This window comes from Adiantum capillus-veneris, chromosome 6 (genome assembly GCF_014529385.1).
Source record: "Adiantum capillus-veneris isolate H3 chromosome 6, ASM1452938v2, whole genome shotgun sequence".
NCBI classification, from domain to species: Eukaryota; Viridiplantae; Streptophyta; class Polypodiopsida; order Polypodiales; family Pteridaceae; genus Adiantum; species Adiantum capillus-veneris.
The window spans coordinates 76,303,289-76,323,305 of NC_140936.1; the positions used below are offsets into that span (position 1 = coordinate 76,303,289).

Here is a 20,017-nt window from a genome sequence, read left to right on the forward strand (position 1 = left end):
AGGACCTGCGTACTCACCTGGGAGAGCATTTTCGAAGATTCTGGAGATTTTTCGATTATCTTGCAGCTAGTACCACCTAATTAATAGGTATTCCTAATGGCTTCAAAAAAATAAAAACCATTGATTTGTTTAGAGATTCCAATTTCAGATAAGGGGTGGCAAGCGCATACATCTTCATGCATCGTGCCGCCATCCTCATCCGTTTCAAGTGCCGGCCCGTCCTGATCCTAATGAGCTTAGTCTGGCATTTTTATGCGGTGCAAATAGCAATCATGCATCTTGGCCCATCCCTAGATTTCTATGGCCACCACAAGCACGACCACAAGCCATGCATCGCTTCCCTTGCAAGGTGCTGGCCTCCCATTGTGAGCATCAACACAAACTCCTCCTCACATCGTCATCATCCTTGCTGAAGAAGTCTGAAAAGAGGAAGCTTTGCCACTACAGAAGCTTGAAACACAATGTATAGACAAACATCTCAAGCATAGAAACAATATACAGTTTACAGATCAACATTAATTGAAGAAAGAGTTTGTGGCAAAGCCTTGCTAACTTGAAACAAATTTGGAATCCAGCACTGGCTGGCAGTGGTGAGCGTAGATCTAAAGCCAATGTCTACCAAGTGAGGGGGGATACTAGGAAGCTAAAGAACTTAGAACAGCATTGGTGAAAATTTCACTTAAAGAAACCAGACAACCTTCACTGAGGACAGATCTGAACATTGTTTTCAAACAAGACGATTGCATAGGCTAGCTACATTGTCAAATATAAACAAACTGACAACAGAATCATTATACCAGACATAAAAGGAATTGCAACATCGGAGAAATGGCAAAGAAGGCATGACGAAACAGCATTTCACAGAATAAAATAGAATAAAGAATAATAGAATGAGATCTTAAAGGCACTCACCTTGAAGGCAGTCTCAGTTTTCAGCCTCTTTGTGGACAACGTCAAGGACAGAATCAATGAGCTCCGCGCCTTCAGTGTAGTGACCCTTGGCCCAGTTGTTGCCAGCTCTGGACTGGCCAAAGACGAAGTTATCAAGGCAGAAGATCTGCCCATAGGGACCCATTCAAACACTGTCCATAGTACCTGGCTCCAAAACCATGAGCACGGCACGATGCACATAGTGCCCCAGCTTGCCTCATTGTAGCACATTCACTCTCTCCAACTGCACGTCGGCGTTGCTAATGTATGACCCCGTGGGATCAATGCCGTGCTATGTGCATACCACCTCCTAGAACTTGGCGCCAATTTGGTTGCCACATTGGACCCCTTGCAAAGGCTCCTCCTCAGTCAAAGTGACAACTCTGCTGAATGACAAAGGTGAAGAAGCAAGGGTCTTGATGTCTTGGGCATTTGTTGGTGTCGACATAACTGCCAATTGAAATGGTCTCGGTGTCTAGCTACTCATAGCTTTGATCATGGTACTTCATTCTAGGATAACACAAAACACTCGAAGCCAGTCTTACAATGGCTCTCTCTTTGTTATAAAGAGAAACATGGATATTTGGCTGCTCTCCAATACAATTTTCTCGCTTCAACGAATGTCAGTGCTTGGTTCTGTTTGCATTGTAGGGTTAGCACTCTTCCTTTGCTGACACGTAAGAACATAATATTACCTAGCCAAAGGAGTCCCTGTTAGTAAATTAGCAAGTTTCTTGACTATGCAATAACAAAGCACCCTTTTTCAAAAAAGCTATGGTAAATTACACAATTGAAGCTAATCAGATCAATTGCAATGACTTTGAATGACTCAACCTACCTTGAATGGGAAAATTTCAGAATTGCATCTAATCAGATCAACTGCAATGACTTTGAATGACTCAGCCTACTAGTTGTACAAGTCTATACAGATAAAATTTGCACGATGGAGGAGCGTGATTTCAGGGTCTCGCCACCTTAAGGAGAAGAGTGTCTCACAAGAGATCGGCTACCACATATTATCAAAACCCTACGTGAGCCCATAAAGGATGAAACTGCATTCCCATTCACAACTTATGATAGAGACTGCAGCCATGCGTTTTCCAGTGTCTCTCCCCACACATGCCTATTATGCTAAGCTCGAAGCAAGCTTTTGCCGGTCTCTTAACAATGTTTCATATTAAGAATTGAATGATCATTGTCCATGCTGCCTAAAGAAAGTTTATTTGCCCATGTTTGGTGTACAAAATTGACTTCTCAAGGCCTCATTTCCTAAACCTCTATCTACAAAACCAAAACCAAGACCTTATTCTTATGCAAGTTGAACAAGATACTAATGCAGCACTGCACCTGTTAAAGCAGTAGATAAGAAGCTACTTGGTTGGAAAGGTTTCCCAAACTCTTGGGAATGACACCATCAAATCAAAATAGTTGCTGATGAAGGCGCCACCACCTCGACCTTGCTCATGGTGTGCCTTCCAAGCTTGCTCACGGGTACATCTGCATAGCGGTCATCTTTCTCTCCAACTACTCAGTCGACCTTCCTTCACTGCTCCACAGCGGCTCCCCCTTATCACCCCTTCATGTGGCTCCAAATTTGGCCCTCCTGCTCTTCTCATCTAACTGGCGGCCCCTGCAGCCTGCGAGCTCGCCCCTTCTTTGTGGCCCATTTCTGCATGCTTCAGGGCTTGTGCTTGATTCCATAAGAAGATGTCTATGAATAAGCTGGAAATGCCTCCTCTTAGGTTATTATTGTTGACGTAGAATCCCACCATGGACACCATCCTCGCATACTCATAAGGGATTTCCCCTGTCAATGGCAACCAGCTATGGCGACCAGATTTCCCGCTTGATTAAAAGGGATGTGTGCAAGTAGGGGTCCGGCACATGTAGGCTGGGAGTGTTCACGAAAAGTGTGCCTCAGCTTAGCCTTGAGCCGGTTGCAAAATCAAAGTAGCCGGTTGAGGGAGGGCAAGAAGCAAAAAAATTCGCTTAAAATACATGAAAAATAGTGTAATTTTGCAAAAATGCTTGCTAGTATCGTAAAATTTCCGGTTTTGATTTGTCTTGGAGGGATTTTTGTACGTTTGTGAAAATGATTTTTTTCGAACACTGCATGATGTAGGGCTGTGGGCAGGTCGGTTGTCACCCTTTTGGCACATGAAAGGCTGGTTGGTGCCTTTCTTCAATCGATGTAAAGCACACTTTTGAGCAAGGTAGAGGTCTCCAAAGATGAAGACAAATTTGAGAGAGAGAGAGAGAGAGAGAGAGATTTAGCAGAGTAAGAGAGAGAGATTGAGGCAACCTTGATGTGCATAGTTTTCCAAGAGAGGCAAGGTCAAACATGAGCCTATAATATTGTTGTTATTCGCTGGATTGATGAAAACTTTGAAGGTTGGACAATATTTTGAGCTTCTCTGATATGGTAATGGGATCTTATCTCAAAAGGAACCATTACTAGACTATCTATTGTTTCATGGAATGGTGTCATCAAACTGAAGGTAATAATTTGTTCCAACCGGTACAGAAGGTAATTTAAGCGTTACCTATAGAAGAGCTAAATAGCTAAAGTTGTATCAGACACCCTTTGAGCACTATAGTAGTCCAAGTATTTGGTGTAGTTCATACATAAGGGTACATTGTTGCCATCATGTTGCCATGAAAGGTGGTGAAACAAATATAGAGTGAAAATCTATGTTCTCATGATGTGTCATTTCTACATTTGAACTAAGCATAATAGATACCAGCTTTAACATTCTCTCTCTCTCTCTCTCTCTCTCTCTCTCTCTCTCTCTCTCTCTCTCTCTCTCTCTCTCTCTCTCTCTCTCATAACAGGTTTTGAGTTCAACTCTCCTCGTTGGCTAGGTATCATGGGATAGTTTCCTACGACGTTAAAACTCTTCTTCTTCTCTCTCTCTCTCTCTCTCTCTCTCTCTCTCTCTCTCTCTCTCTCTCTCTCTCTCTCTCTCTCTCTCTCTCTCTCTCTCTCTCTCTAGCCAATGTGTGGCAGGCAGAGAGGAATTAGGATGTATTCTTGTTCTTCAATGATTGACATTTTGTTGATGAGTACACTTATGTGTTATCTTTGTGGACATAATCGCCTATTTTGTGAGGTAATATGTGACAAATTACATGCTAACCACTCAAAAATGCATCTCAATTGTCAAAAAGGAATGAAAATTAGAAAATTTTGATCAATCCGACCAAAATAGATACATGGGTACTTTGGAAATTTTAAAAATTTGAAGGGTATTTTGGAAATTTCGACAAATTAGAGGGGTTTGAGCTTGGCTTTAAGAAAATGAGGAAATTCACATAAGTTTTAATGTAATTACCGACAAAAGCTTCTAATTTGGACCAAAAAATGAGAAAATTTCAAGTTCTCCCTTACTTTCACCATGGCATGAAAGTATTCATCGATGCACACACACACACACACACAGGCTTACTAATGTATTTAAGGTGGCTCAGGTAGTTGAATGTAGCCCCCCCCCCCCCCCCCCCCTTATGTGTACGGTATGAGTATGAAATAACGAGGGGCTACCCCTATTGTATACGCTTATGTACAAAATCTAAAAACCCCCCTATTGTACACTCACGTGGTACCGTACGGAAAAACAAAGTGAATCCCCCGGGTTGAGCTTCTGTCACCCAATACCACTTGGTTCCTTGCATGCCTATGTGATGAGGGTAAATTCTTTGGAAAGCATTTGATATAGTTGTAGGCTTTGACATGGTTTTGTTGACATTGAAGCTCGTATTTTAGCCTTCCATTCCTCTTTACTATAGGGAAATGGTATTTTTAGTTGTCCACCTTTAAGTGTGAGTTCTAATACCTTGGTGTCCTAATCTTGAATTGCTTTATTAGTACCATGCCTTCATTCATATGTTCATCTAGATTAAAGTATGTGAGGAGGGAAATCCATGCACGAGAAGGTTGAGGTTGATCATATCCAAAGTTGGAGTAAATTCTTTGTGACATGCTATCACTTTGGCTCAATAGTACTCCAAATTTTGTGTAGTGGCCTTCTTGTACGTGGAATAGCTTACTGCATTGATTTTAACACCTGTATCTTCTAAGGCATTAACTCTAACTCTCTTAACTGTAGGGAACTTACTCAACACCATGTGAAAGCCACAGGGGCTGCAAGAACAAAACCTGTGCACATAGACAAGCTCTATGACTAGAGATGGCACGTCACTCACCTCCTATGCTATTGCCGCTGAGGGAATGCTATGTGCACAAAGAGGGAGAAGCCATCACTGCTACCCGTCCTCCTCGTTGTCACCGAACTCATCGTTGCTCGATCGCCTACCCTCTCTCTCTCTCTTTCTCTCTCTCTCTCTCTCTCTCTCTCTCTCTCTCTCTCTCTCTCTCTCTCTCTCTCTCAAGCTCACATACAAACAACCCAAGAGGATAAGGCAAGAGCAAAGCTTTGTACTTTCAGGATGAAAAAACCTAGGTTTACAATCCTTATCTATGGGTCCATCCCTTTCACATATGGGGGCCCACATTTTGCCAATTAGTACTAAATAATTATGGTGCACCTCTCATCGGTGATCGCCAACCCTTGACCATAAACCTACAACATCGACAAGCCCGACCCATGACTAAAAATATGAAAAAAGAATAACAATCGCATCATGGGTTAACATACCGTCCTGTAGCATCTCGTGTTAGATTACTCTGATTTTTCTTTATGCGAGCATTGCATTTATGGAGGTTGACCTCGATGCCTTTAGCAAAAGGAGTTGAAAGCCCTATAGATCTTTTTCATAGGGACTTATGCGGACCTATGGTAGTTAAGTAATCTAGGCAGGCATTATACTTCCTAACATTCATACATGACTCCACTAGGAAGGTGTGGATTTATCTCTTCAAGTCGAAGAGCAAAGTCTTTAGTGTCTTTTAGAAGTTCTTAGCAATGGTAGAAAACCAATCAAATAGAAAGCTTAAATATTTTCAAATTGATGACGGAGGCGAGTATATCTCCTCTGAGTTCAAGGACTTTTGTAGTAAACGAGGCATTAGAAGGCAATTCACCAAGCCTTACACACCCGCTGACAATGGTGCAGCAGAAAGGATAAATAGGACTATCCAAGAACAAGTCACTTCTATGTAGTCTACGGCCACTTTATCTCAAGAATTTTGGAGGGAAGCTATTATGATGATTGTTTACTTGATAAACTAGTCCCCTAGAACACCATTGAAGTACAAGATTCCGCAGGAGAAGTGGATGGGCAAACAACGTAATTATGATAGATTACGTGTATTTGGGTGTGAGGCATTCTCACCTATGATGAAAGATCTTTGACAAAAGCTAGATCCCAAATCACAAAAGTGCATTTTCATTGGATAGGTGTGGACGAAGAGATGGGATATCATCTCTGGCACTTGGAATCTAAGAAGGTTATATGTAGCTCACAATTGATATTGAACGAGTCTAAGATGCATAGACATCTACAGAAAGAGATTGAATATTGCAAATTAAGTTTTGAGGATGTTGGCTCACCACCACCAGTTACACAGAATGTTGGATGTGCTAGTGATGCACCTTCCACTGCTACACAAACAAATGTTGCTCCAAAGGGAGCAAAATCCGATAGTTAGACACTCAAAAGATCTACTCGTGTATCTCGTGCACTTGAGCATTTCCAGCCATGATTAGACTATTTGTTAGTCATTGAATGCAGTGAGCCCACTTGTTATTTAGAAGTTAATTAGATGGAAGAGTAGCTTGAAGTGGGAGCAGGCTATGCAATCTGAGTATAACTTGATCTTAGCCAATGAGACTTGGGAATTGAAAAATTTAGCATAGGCTAAACAAGTATTGCCTTGCAAATGGGTCTACAAGAAGAAGCACACGGTAGAAGATCTTGAGCCTAATTACAAGGAGATTAGTTGCGAAAGGATTCAAGCAGAAGAAAGGCGTAGATTTCTATGAGATCTTTTTTCTAGTGGTCCAAGATGACTATATTGCATCTTGTGCTTGGTCTAGTAGCCATAGAGGCCATGGAATTGGTCCAAATTGATGTGAATACAACATTTCTTCGCAAGGATCTTTTAGAATATGTCTACATGATGAAGGGAGAAGGTTTTAAGATAAAGCGTGAGAAGCCAACAAGGGTAGAACTAGTGTGTAGACTCAATAAACCTTTGTATGGTCTAAAGCAATTCTCAAGGGAGTGGTACATCAAATTTGATAAGTACATGCATTTCCAAGGTTATGTACGGAGCCAAGAGGATCACTGCTTGTACACAAGGAGGTTGAATGATGGTTCCCTCATCATTTTGATCATGTATGTGGATGATATGCTTATAGCCCTAAGTTGCATTATACGTTATACGGTGTACGTATAATACGCCTTAAACGGGCGTATTATATGACACCCATTTTTATTCGGCCGTATTATACAGTGCCACATCAGCAAAAAACACCGTATCGTAAAAAAAATTCAGCAATTCAATCGAAATATTAGTTCGATCAAAATCCTACTTCGATCGAAATATTAATTAGATCGAAATAAATTTGTTTATATACGTTCAAACGGACTGTTTTGCTCATTCCATTGATCTCTCTTCCCTCATCTCACCTATAGGTGAGCCTTACAAAACGAAGAAAAATCTAAAAATGTTAGTTTAAATATGCATATTTTTTCTATTTAAAATTTAGAGCTTGTATATATTTATTTTTATAGGCTTTGGAGTTTTGAGTTACCTGCTCTGTGTGAAGTATATCTTACACTGAGAGGTAAGTTAAGATAGTTACTAATTACTTGCCTTGTGTAGAGGAAAATCACACTTGGAGGTGAATCAAGGTAGTTAAAGTTAGCGGTTATTTGCTTTGTGTTGAGCTATGTTCACACTTAGAAGTAACTTTAGTTAAATAGTTAAAATTAAGAGTTACTTGTTGTGTGTTGAACTATGTTCACACCTGGAAGTAACTTACATTAGATTTATCTAATGATTGACTGTCATGTGTAAAGTAATACTCACACTACATACAATTTAGGTAGATTAAACAATAATCTCTCTCTTTGTATAGAGGTATTCTCACACCTAGAAGAGATTTAGAGAGGAGTGAATTTTGATTGCTTGCCACGTGTAGAGTTACACTCACACTTGGAGGCAATTTAGATAGGTCTTTTAAAGATATCTTGCTTTGTGTAGAGTTTACTCACACTTGGAAGTTATTGAGATAGATTAAGCGATTTATTTATCATGATTTAAAGCGAAAGCTCACACTTAAAATCTTATTTTTGGTATTTATAATTTAAAGAAGTTGAAAACGTTGATGAATAGAGTAATGTAAATGGTATTAGAGTTTGATTTTAGATGTACGTTTAGTAACTGGTTCTGTTTGAGTTTGCAGATTTGAAGAAGATGGTGAAAGGATACGAGTGGAACTACGTAGATAAATTGGTCAGTGGGAAGAATACATCAAAGCTGAGGTGTAAGACATGTGGCTATAATTTTAGTGGAAATGCTCACAGGATAAAAGAACATGTTTTCAAAATCCTTGGAAACATGTTAGCTTGCAAATGCCCCCCAAGACGTATTGCTAGAAAATTTCACGAGTGGGCGCTCAAGGCAAAGAGAATTCTTGAGGGCAAAAAAAAGGGAGGTCCCAAAATGATGGCTCCATCCATGGCTAGGGGCATCGAGACGACGCTTGAGAATGATCAAAACCCTCACTCGACCCCTACTACAAGTCAAGGAACAAGTCAAGGAGGGTGCCATTAATCCTTTGCTGGGAATTGTAGCTCTAATCCTACCGGAAGCTCAACTGCTAACATAAGCCAAAGTGAAGCATGGACTGGAGGAGAATTTGCACCAAGTGATCCTACTTTGCAACAGGCATTTGGGAAACAATGGCTGCTTGAACTCCATCTTAAGTGGACTCAAGCATTTGTTGCATGTGGAATTCCTTTTAATGTCATTCGAAATCCTATCTTCAAAGATGCTTTAATGAGCACGACGAAGAAGGGTTTTGTGGTTCCTTATTATAATAAGATGCGTACAGAATATTTAGATAAATTAAAAACAAAATCAGAGAATATTTTACAGCGCACAACTCTTGATTTTGTGCCGGCGTATGGATGCACAATTGCTCTAGATGGTTGGACAAATTGCTAGAAGAAACCATTGATTAATGTGATGTTGTTTTGTCCAAGAGGTGCCATCTTTCTTGAAGCGATCGATACATCCCTGAAAGAGAAAACTAGTGGATATCTTGTTGGTGTTTATGAGCGTTAGATTAGAAGATCAGGGGGACCTAAATATGTGACAGCCATTGTCACAGATAATGCATCTAACTACAAAGCAGCTCGAAAAGCAATTGAAGCAAAGTATCCAGAGATTACATGGGTTCCATGTGCTGCTCACACTTTGAATTTGCTCTTAAAGGACTTTGGAAAAGTTCCTTCTATTAAGCAAACTCTTCTAGATGCAAACCACTTGGTGAAGTTTATAAGAGAGCATTCATTTTCTTACCCTTTGTTTAGAACAAAGTCGCCAACAAAAACTTTACAGATTTTTTATGTGACCCGCTTTGCGACAGCATATATGTTCTCTCCACACAATGCAGGTAAAAGCAACCCTTGTTGAAACAGTGGTAGATAGAAGATGGGACATTTGGCTTGATAAATATCCCAAGTATGAACCTGCTACTTCCAAATTCTATCAGCTTGTAAACTCTCCTGTTTTTTGGAAAATGTAGACAAAATAGTTACTGTCACAGAACCTTTCACTCATCTGATACGATTAGTGGACAAAGAAGCCTCTATCTTTAGACGGGTTTACTGGTACATGTATGAAGCCACTCGCAAGTTAAAAGATAGTACATCTTATGCAGGAAAAGAGAAAGCCATGATGATGACATTTGTCAAAAGACGATGGGAGCAGTTGCATACTCCTTTACATGGAGCAGGTTTTGTCTTGGATCCCAAGTTCCAGATGCATGAGCAATCTTCAAAAAATGAAGTGATCGGTGATTTCAAGAAACTGTGTGCTCAACTATTAGGCAATGTGGATGGACAGGTGGCATACACACAGAAGACGGCATACACTAGTAGAGAGGGAACGTTTGGGGATCCTTGGCATATAGATGCTATCCAGACGATGAGCGCACCAGTTCGGTGGAAAGAGTACAGTGGAGAAAAAGTGGAACTTCGACATGTGGCTGTGAGAGTATAGTCTGTTGCCGTCTCAAGTGGTAGCTGTGAAAGAAACTGGTCTTCATTCGCTTTCGTCCATACTAAAAACAAAATCGATTAAGTCATAAACGAGCTGTGGACTTGGTGTATGTCTTTTGTAACATGCGACTTATGCATAAGCCTGCAAAGTTAGCCACACATGCCACAGAAGAAAGCTTTGGGCGCTTCCAAACACACAAAGCAGTTGCAAATGAGCTCAACTCTGATGATGAAATGGAATGGAACCCAGAAGATATTGATGCGGAATGTTCAGATGTCGAAGAAATTGATGACATGGTGCCTGTGATTGAGGGGACGGATGAGCTGTAAAGTTTGTACTATATTCTCAATTAATTTTGCAATGCAAAAATTATGTGGAGTTTACCTTTACAATCCATACCTTCTCTCTCTCTCTCTCTCTCTCTCTCTCTCTCTCTCTCTCTCTCTCTCTCTCTCTCTCTCTCTCATTGTTAAAAAGAGGGTAGTAGAGAGAACATAACTTACACAATTGCAACAACATCTGTCACGTCTATTTGTTCCAACAAACAGAGATTTACATATCAAAAAGAGCTTTTAATTACTAATCTTGAGATTTAAGATACAAAAAGAGCTATGCATTGTTTGGGAGATTTAATTTAAATCATGGGCTTGTTCTCCAAAGAGATCAGATACATGAAATTCTGAAGTGCCAACTGAATCACTTGCACCAGCATTGCCCATCTCTTCTTCGGGCACGGGCCCATACCTTGCCTCGTACCATGCCAACTTTCTTTCTAGCTCAGCTATACGAGCGTGCAACATGGCTAGGGTCGCTCCTTGACTTGCCAAATCCACAGCTTGGGTTGCAAGCTGCTCGATAACTGCAGTTTCTTCGGGCAAATATGTATAACCTTTCTTGCAACGAGGGTCTTCTTGATTAGCTTCCCGTGCATGATTCTTCTCGGCTGGGTGCCCTCTCCCAACACCTCCTGTAGTGGGATGATCGTTCCAATCAACTTTGAGCCGCAATACATAGTAGCAATAACATTGTTGCACAGTGTGAGGACAGTGTGTTGCACATCTGAAACCATCAAGGGAGCAGAAGCCTTAGCATTTCCACTAACTCGAAATAATGTGTTGCGTACGAAGTGATTTGGGCATAACTGTCTGCATTGCCTGTAATTCAGTGGCTCCCCTTGAAGTTCTGATTCGTCTTGTGGGGTTGCAGCCAAAGCACTGAGATCTCCTTGAGCCACCCAAATCTCTTCCTCTTTGTAAATTTGTTGAGCCAATGCATGATTAAGCAAAGGATCATTAGGCTGATGTGCGTTCTGGTCGGGAGCAATATCTTCCATAACTGAAATGCAAAATAATAAATTTTAGCGAGACAAGTTTTAGCACTTGAAAAAGAGAGATGGTGTAAAGAATTGAGCAATCTAACTTGAAATACTTTAAAACTTCAACTTGAAGAACTTTAAAAACATTGCACACGTGACACCATTAATGCCAAAAAAGTTGATTACTGGTTTAATCATCAATAGGTCTCAAGCCAGATTCGGTTACAATATGATAGCCAACATTATGGCTTCCATTCAAACAAAGGCTTAAATCCCATATCTTAGGTCTATCTAATGGTTTGGGAGATTTGCCACTAGCAAGATGTTTGTTTACATTGCGCAAAAATTCGCGCTTGAGAACTTCGGCGGGCTCTGGAATACATGCAAGCAAGCGCCTAAGAATATAGGAGAGACTATATATATCAGATGCCTTGGTGAATGGAGGAGGATTGGTGCTGATATTTTCAGGGGTAGTCCATGGATAATCTCACTCAAATTGAGCTCTACATTTAGGGGTGAGATTTGGCAGCTTGGGAAATGTTGCCAAAGTGTTTGATGGTGTACTTTGTCCCCAGTCCGCAATGCCAGCATACACTCCTCGCTCGCCAAAATGGAGTAGAATATTTTTAGTGTGTAGATCATTGTGAATAAATTTGTGACTATGCACGGATTTAATCGTCTGTAGAAGAGCATTGCATATTGGCAAAATGTTGTCTATGAACTGTTGTACAGTTCCAGATGTGTGTTGGAACTCTTTGATTGCAGGCTTGCTTCCATCATGATGACATGCCTGAATCCACTGCTCAAGATGACCTCCATTCCAAAGCTTGAAGATCAACATAGGTCTTTTGCTATACCGAACAAGAGCATGGGGCAATATCATGCCACAATGTTGAACAGTTGTAGCAGTTGCCTCCTCTAGAACTATGTGCAATGTCAGCTTGCTTCCTATTTGGTCTTTGTATATCTTCGCCGCATAGACGGGATCTTTGAAGAGAGGATGATCCACTGATACTTGTTTCACATTTGCAAAACGTCCTTCACCTAATTGGGGTGCTTGCAAGTGAAAGATGGAATGCTCCCCAAGTAAGTGTAGGACAAGAGGACACATCGTATCATCCAGGTTTACAGCGGACGACTGAGCACCTGATGAAGGAGGTACATCCTCTTCTGTCCTAGGATGTTTTGAAGAGCCTTCGATCTTATCTTTGCTCTTCAATTCTGAATGTAGTTGTGCTACAAGCTGCATTCGCTCTTTGATTCCAGGTTTGGTTTTGATTTCTGGATGAACCATACTTTCAAAACTTCTAGTGATCTGGCCTAATAATTGCTTTATTGTGTTATGCATCACTCCATTAGTGCGCAGAGTTGGGTCAAACGAAACTGGGAATGCACTGCACAGCTTCAGCCAACAATGTTCCACAAGTTCAATCACAAAATCATCGAACTTTGCCTGCAGTGGATGAAATGCTCGTCGCAAATGATCGTCTGAAGCTCCATAGAGAGACAAAATAAGAGCATTACTAATGTTACCATATACATGTGGTAGTGATGTGTGTGAACACACTAGGACTGCCGGGGCATTTTTCCCTCTTTAGGAGGTTTTTTCCCCCGTGCATTGTATATACGCCCATCACTCTAGGGCTATCTATCTTTCCATTGCACACTAAGCCACACACTCTCTATTGTGTGCCTTGAGCTTCCTTCCTCTTCTCCAAGCTGTGTGCGTTTCTCTGCAACCCTAATTCCAACAATTGGTATCAGAGCAGGTCACGTCCTCCCGGGCTTTAGTCGCCAGCTGCTCCAGCACACGCCTGCTCACCTTCTCCAATTTCAGTGAGCTTTGGCGAGCGTTCGCAGGTCGACAAATATTTTGGGGAGACTCGAAGAGCGTGGTCTGCTCAGAATTTTGATTTCGGCTCATTCCGGCCTCCGTTTCCACTACAGGCAGTACTACACAGGCTATTTCGTCATTTTGTGTAGAATTCCTGTCAGTGTCGTTTTCTGCATAACAGGTTCCTTATAGTATTCTACGGTTTGTGCTATATAGCACAGGTTGTTCCCGCTCCGTTTCTCCTATTTTTGGGCAGTTTTCACATCAGGTGCAGCATTTACCATGGCTGACAACAACAACACAGATGTGTTCAAGATGTTTACTGCTGAGGACAGGTTGGATGGGGACAACTACCCTATGTGGGCTTATATGATGCAACATGTTCTTGTGTCAAAGGGTGTCTGGAACATTGTGCAGGGCATTCATGTATGTCCTGATTCTGAGGATGTAGGTGATGTTGAGGATGTTGCAGGTCTTGCTGCAAGGATTGCAGCTGTTATAGTTGTTTTGCCTATGGTAGAGCAAGCTCGTTAGGATGTTAAGGATGCGCAGGCTCATGCATTGATTGCGTCGTCTGTGAAGTGCATCATTGTTCCTCACATCCGTTCAGCAAAATCTGCAAAACACGCTTGGGATATTCTAGCAGGTCTTTATGCAAGCCGCAATGAGGCTAAAATTGCTTTGCTGCGTAAAGAGCTGGAGTCGAAGATTATGCATGAGGAAGATGACATGGACACTTTCCTTGCTAGTGTCAAGGATATCAATGAGCAACTTATTTCTGTAGGTGAAGTTATTTCAGACAGTTCCCTTGTGCAGACTGTTCTTGATGCCTTACCAGATTCTTACCAGACTTTTGCTAGTACTTGGAGACTTATGACCCAAGGAAATCCAGAAGTTGTCAAGTTTGATGCATTATGCACATTGCTGTTGCAAGAGTCACTTTCCAGAAAAAACAGGACTAGGCAGCGTGCAGTTGAACAGGATTTTATTGCTTCTCAAAGAAAGGGTGGTAACAGCAATGCAGCCACTTCTTATGGTTATGCTGCGAGTGGCAAAAATTCTGTTCCTAATGCTTCTGCTAGCAGCAATTCGCCTGGAAATTCTGGTGATAAGGGCAAAAAGAAGATGCGTTGCCATTATTGTAAAGCCAATGATCACTAGATCAAGCAGTGTCCTAATTTGAAGGCCAAAGAGGCTAAGAAGAAAGAGGGTGTTTCCACTGCAAATGCTGGTTCCACTACAAATGCAGCCATTGTTGAGTCTTCTGTGAAAGGAGACTGCAATGCTGATGTTGATGCAGAATGGGCTTTTAGCACAGAGTGCACTTACAATCCTGCTGTCCATGATGGATGCTTGTTAGTTGCTGCAGATTCACATGTGTGGTATTTCGACAGTGGTGCTACAAAGCACATTACCTCACATCGTGAATTGTTTACCTCTCTCGACTATGTCCCTCATGGGAATTTAGTCACTTGTGCCAACAACGCCTCTTATCCAGTTCAAGGAGTTGGAAGTTTAAGCTCACACTTGATAATACACTTTATGTACCTGGGATGAAGAAGAATCTCTTGTCTGTATCCACACTTGCTAGACTTGGACTTGTAGTCAAATTTGTGGATGACAGAAGTACAGTTCATGATCTCACTTTTGGTGATGAAATTGTTGCAACTGGGCTTTTGTGCCGTGGGCTGTATAAGCTCACTTTGTATGACAAGTGTGGACAAAATTTTGCAAATGCTGTGCAGATTCAAGGGCTATTTCAGATGAAAAACTTTGGCATGCACGTTTTGGTCATCTGAATTTTGCCAGTTTGCTGCGTTTGCAGAAATCTGATATGGTTGCTTCTTCGCTGCCTCTTGAAGCACCTGTCAAACATGTTTGTGAAGGCTGTATTTTGGGTAAGATGCAGCGTTCTAAATTTCCAAAAGATGGTTCAGTTTGGGACACATGCAGGTTGCAGCTTGTGCATAGTGATGTTTGTGGGCCCATCCAAACTCCGTCCTTGGGCAATTACCTGTACTTCGTGACTTTCATTGATGATTACTCCAGGCATGCATGGGTATTTCCGCTTAAAGCGAAGTCCGAAGCTTTTATGTGCTTCAAACAATTTTTGGCTACGGCTGAAAATGTCTCAAAATGTACTATGGGCACCCTCCGTTCCGATCGAGGGGGGAAGTATATGTCTCATGAAATAAATGCATTTCTGCTAGTCGTGGGATAAAACACCAATGTACAGTGCCTTATACACCTCACCAAAGTGGTGTTGCTGAGAGAAAAAACAGGTCACTGACGGAAATGGCACGATGTATGGTCAAAAGTCAAGCTTTGTCACATTCTTTTTGGCTAGAGGCCATCATGTGTGCCACTTATGTACTTAACAGGTGTCCTACGAAAGCTTTGCAGTCTATTACTCCATACGAAGCATGGCATGATAGAAAGCCTTCTATTAAGCACATGCGTGTTTTTGGCTAATTGGCATATGCTTTGGTGCCACAAGTGCAGCGCAGAAAACTGGATGATAAGGCTGTCAAATGTATTTTTGTTGGTTATAGTGCTGAAAGCAAAGGTTACAGGTTGTATCATCCGCAAACAAAACGTATTCTGGTTTCTCGGGATGTAGTGTTTGTGGAAGATTCTGTTCAGCCCTTGCTGTCATGTACTAGAGACAGTAATGTAAGCTCACAGGACATTTATGACACTTTGTTGCCTCTTTTCAGTGGTGCAAATAGGAATGTAAGTTCCAATGAGGCAAATGTACAGCCTATGGGGGTTTCTGAAAATGTTTTAGATCAGCCTATTACTGATGCAGATGTACATGATGTACTTGATGAGGAAAGGGCTGAAAATGAGCAGGCTAGAGATATGCCAAAATGGCTGGTACACACTTTGCATGATAGTAAATTGGATGCACCTTTGTCTAGTCGTACTCGTTCAGGCTGTCGCCATGCATCTTATGCATCAGATTGTTATGCTTTGGCTGTGTCTAGCTTACATGATGTTGAGGAGCCTCTGTCTTTTGATGAAGCACAAAATTCAGAAAATTGGATGGCTGCCATGCAATCAAAATATGATGCACTTATAGAGAATGACACATGGACTTTATGTGATTTGCCTCCTAGCAAAAAGGCCATTGGTACGAAGTGGGTTTACAAGTTGAAACGCAAACCGGATGGTGAGATCGATCGCCATAAGGCTCGACTTGTTGCAAAGGGTTATGCAGAGCAAAAAGGCATAGATTATGAAGAGACTTTTGTTCCCACTTGTCATATGACTACTATGCGCTTTCTATGTGCATTGGCAGCTCATTTTGGTTCAGATCTACATCAATCACACATTGTTACTGCTTTCTTGAATGGTGACATATTTGAGGAAGTTTATGTAACGCAGCCTCGCGGTTTTGTCATAAAAGGACAAGAGGACAAAGTGTGCAAATGTAAGAAGGCTTTGTATGGGTTGAAGCAATCTCCTCGTGCTTGGTATGAGAAAGCTGACACTCATTTGGTTAAACGAGGCTTTCGTAACAGTCCAACAGAAAGCACATTGTATGTAAAGCGTGAGGATGATGTATTTCTCATTGTGGTTCTTTATGTTGATGATTTGCTGATCACTGGACCAAATGAGAGACATATTGCTGAATTTAAGGCTGATTTGAATGCTACTTTCAAGATGAAAGTTTTGGGGCTGTTGCATCATTACTTGGGTATACAGTTTAAGCAGTGTGATGGTGGTATTGCCTTGTGTCAGAAAAGTTACATAGAGACATTGCTATGTAAGTTTGGACTTGAGGATTGCAAACCTATTGCCACTCCCATGGAAACAGGTTTGAAGTTGAGTCTACATGATGCTGGTGATCCTGCTGATGTCACTCTTTACCAAACTGCTGTTGGCTGCGTCATTTATGTATTCAACACGAGGCCGGATATTCAGTTTGCAGTCTCACAGGTCAGCAAATTTATGCATAGCCCAGGGTCTAAGCATTGGAAGGCTGTCAAGAGGATTTTCCGCTACCTTAGTGGCACTTTACATCTTGGCTTGTTTTATCCCAAGGGGGGATCATTGCCGCCAGACTTACATGCTTTTTTGAACTCAGATTGGGTTGGTTGTTTTGACACACGAGTGTCCACAAGTGGTTTTTGTTTCATGCTTGGCAGTTCATGTATATCATGGTTGAGCAAGAAGCAACCTACTGTGGCCACTTCAAGTTGTGAGGCTGAGTATAGGGCAGTCTTCACAGCTACGGTTGAGTGTGTATGGCTCAGACGCCTTATGGCTTATTTGGGTGCTGGACAGGACACTGCCAACACTATCTACACTGACAGTCAGAGCGCATTGGCAGTTGCGAGGAACCCAGTTTTTCATGCTCGCACAAAGGACATTGAGGTGCATTACCACTATGTCATGGAGAGGCTCTCAGCAAGAGAGATCAGCTTGGCTTATGTGCCAACACAGGACAACCTTGCAGATCTTTTCACAAAGGCATTGTCTTGTGAGAAGCTTGAAGCTTTCCGCAAAGCTTTGGGCTTACTCCCCTTTGTGGACTGATCCTATCCTCAGGGCATGGCACTTCCCTTTACTCATGTGCCAGCTCTCGTTCACCGCATCACTCCAAGGGGGATTATTTACCATATACATGTGGTAGTGATGTGTGTGAACACACTAGGACCTCCGGGGCATTTTTGCCCTCTTTAGGAGGTTTTTTCCCCCGTGCATTGTATATACGCCCATCACTCTAGGGCTATCTATCTTTCCATTGCACACTAAGTAACACACTCTCTATTGTGTGCCTTGAGCTTCCTTCGTCTTCTCCAAGCTGTGTGCGTTTCTCTGCAACCCTAATTCCAACAACTAATCATTTTGCGATGCTGACGCATTAACTTTGTCTCTACCATGACTAAAGCCTAAAAATAATGAAGGAAATATAAGGAAGGTAAATTCAGAATAGATAAAAATTTGACATATATCATTGTTAATAAATCTAAACAAAAACATTTGATGGCCAATAATAACCTCCAGTAATGAAAGATCTAAACATTTCATGCATCATAATAACAAGAGTAATGAAAGACGCGATGGTTAAAGCATTCAGGATTGAAGAATGTATAATATATATCTTCTCCTTGCAGTACGACACATGGCAGCAGCAACCAAAGACGAAGAATTTATTAAATCCAATCTCCTTGCAGTGCGACGCGATGGTCAGCAACAACCAAGAACGATGGATATAAAAACTCGAAACCTCTCCCTGCAGTGCGACACGATGGTCAACAACAACCAGACACGAGGAAGTTATTGAATCCAATCTCCTTGTAGTGCGACACGATGGTCAGCAACAACCAAGAATGATGGATTTAAAAATCCTAAACCTCTCCCTGTAGTGTGACACGGTGGTCAGTAGCAACCAAAGATGATGAATCTATTGAATCCAATCTCCTTGGAGTGCGACACGATGGTCAGCAGCAACCAAGGACGACGGATTTAAAAACTCAAAACCTCTCCCTGCAGTGCGACACGGTGGTCAGCAACAACCAAAGACGAGGAAGTTATTGAATCCAATCTCTTTGTAGTGCGACGCGATGGTTAGCAACAACCAAGAACGATAGATATAAAAATCCTAAACCTCTCCCTACAGTGCAACATGATGGTCAGCAGCAACCAGAGACGAGGAGTCTACGGAATCCAATTTCCTTGGAGTGCGACACGATGGTCGGCAACCACAGACGAGGAGTCTACGGAATCCAATTTCCTTGGAGTGCGACACGATGGTCGGCAACAACCAAGGATGATGGATTTGACAACCCTAAACCTCTCCCTGCAGTGCGACACGGTGGTCAACAACAACCAAAGACGAGGAATCTTTTTTTTTAAAATCCAATCTTCCAATAGTGCGACGCAATGGTCAGCAATAACTAGGAAGAAAAGATGCATGATAGATAACTCCTCCCTATAGTGCGACTCGGTGGTCAGCAACAACCAGGGACGGAAAGTCTAATTGTACAACCTAAGCTACTCCCTGAAGTGCAACACGGAGGTCAGCAACAGTCAAGGACGAAGCGTCTAAAGTCTAACCCCCCTTGTAGTGTGTCACGAGGATCAACACGGTCAAGGACGGGTGTCTAAACCTGCAAACTAACACTGAGGTGTGAGCAAAGCTCCACAGCAATAGTGCTAGCAAAAAACAAGATACAAAGTAACACTGGGGTGCGAGCAAAGCTCCACAACAACAGTGTTAACAAATTAACTGCAAAAAAACAGAAAAAACATTGAAAGAAAATTTACCTGCTCTGTGGATCTCTCTGGATGTGTTGTGCTCGCTGTCTATTGCTCTCTCTAAATCTCTAAAAACTCTGTCTCTATCTCTCTAGCAATCACTATCGTAGCAGTTCGTTCGAACTGCCGTGGCGCCTCTTTTTTTATAAGTATAAATATATTTTGATCAAAGTATATTTTGATCGAAATATACTTCGATCGAACTCCTTTTTATTCGGATATGCGCGTATAATACGGATATACAACGTATAAATCCATAATATACATACAATTTATAATATACGGGCGTATAAATGCAACTTAGTTATAGCCGAGAAGTAAAAAGATGACATTTCACTTCTCAAGGATGCCTTAAGCAAGCAATTTTTCATGAAAAATTTGGGAGATGAACATCACTTTCTTGGTATGCATATCAATAGAGATCTTAAGCACCGAATACTTGAACTATTATAAGAATGTGACCAAACACTACATTTGT

General features: G+C 41.6%; 1 pseudogene; it reads right to left on the reverse strand.

Annotated features, from left to right (window-relative positions):
- Positions 1–898: 898 nt before the first annotated feature.
- Positions 899–1,378, reverse strand: LOC147455725 (tubulin beta-6 chain pseudogene; annotated as a pseudogene).
- Positions 1,379–20,017: the final 18,639 nt, after the last annotated feature.